General features: G+C 45.4%; 1 pseudogene; it reads left to right on the top strand.

The window, feature by feature from the left end:
• The first annotated feature begins 177 nt into the window (after positions 1 to 177).
• Positions 178 to 698, top strand: LOC116830337 (olfactory receptor 52B2-like; annotated as a pseudogene).
• The last annotated feature ends 234 nt before the right edge of the window (positions 699 to 932 follow it).

Genomic DNA, 932 nt, shown 5'->3' with positions numbered 1-932 from the left:
ACTAAGAAACTGCACCATCTACTCAGGACACTCCTACACTAACACCGGAACAAATCAACATACCCTCAGGGCCCTGACAAGGGTTATTCTATCTACTACCCAAGATCCACAATCCCGGAAATCCTGGACGCTCCATCATCTTGGGCATTGGCACTCTCACTGAAGGACTGTCTGGATATGTGGACTCTCTACTCAGACCCTATACCACCAGCATATACCGTCATACTAAGCAAGTCTGTGATCAGGAAGATGGGGCTGGCAGTTATTACAATAAATTTCTTTATCATTTTCCTTCTAGTCTTACTTGTGAAGTAGCTGAATTTCTGCAGAACCGTCTTGCCTCACATCTATTGTGACTACATGGCCATAGCCCGGCTGGTGTGCAACAACATCACAGTCAGCGTCTGGTATGGCATAACTGTTTGGATGCTGTGCTCATTGCTTTATCTTATGAGTTGATCCTCAGGGCCGACTTACGGCTCCCCTCCAATGATGCCCAGCTCAAGGCTCTCCACACCTGCAGCTTCAATGTCTGTGTCATAGTGATGTTCTTCACACCAGCCTTTTTCTCCTCTTTTGCACACCGATTTGGGCACATCATCCCAGGTTATATTCTCAACCTCCTGGCCAACCTCTATGTGCTCATTCCCCCCATGTTAAACCCCATTGTTTATGGGGTGAGAAAAAAGAGATCCTGAAATGGATGATCAATGTATTTCATCTGTGCTGCAATAGAAGCTCCCTGCTGAGCTAAAGGAGGAAACACAAAATGCTTTGGGACGTGGAAATGAAAACCAATTTTTCATTGGACCTATAGAGGTGTTTTAACTATCTCTTTCCAGTTCGTAAGGTCGAAAGCTGGTCGCTCTCACCTCAGAATTTGGGTCCAATGAAAACTATTTCATCCTCACGTTGTCTCTCTAATATCCTGG

Source organism: Chelonoidis abingdonii, unplaced genomic scaffold (genome assembly GCF_003597395.2).
Source record: "Chelonoidis abingdonii isolate Lonesome George unplaced genomic scaffold, CheloAbing_2.0 scaffold0509, whole genome shotgun sequence".
Taxonomy (NCBI): domain Eukaryota; kingdom Metazoa; phylum Chordata; order Testudines; family Testudinidae; genus Chelonoidis; species Chelonoidis abingdonii.
Note: the sequence above shows the minus strand (reverse complement) of the source record. Positions and strands in the feature narration are given on the sequence as shown.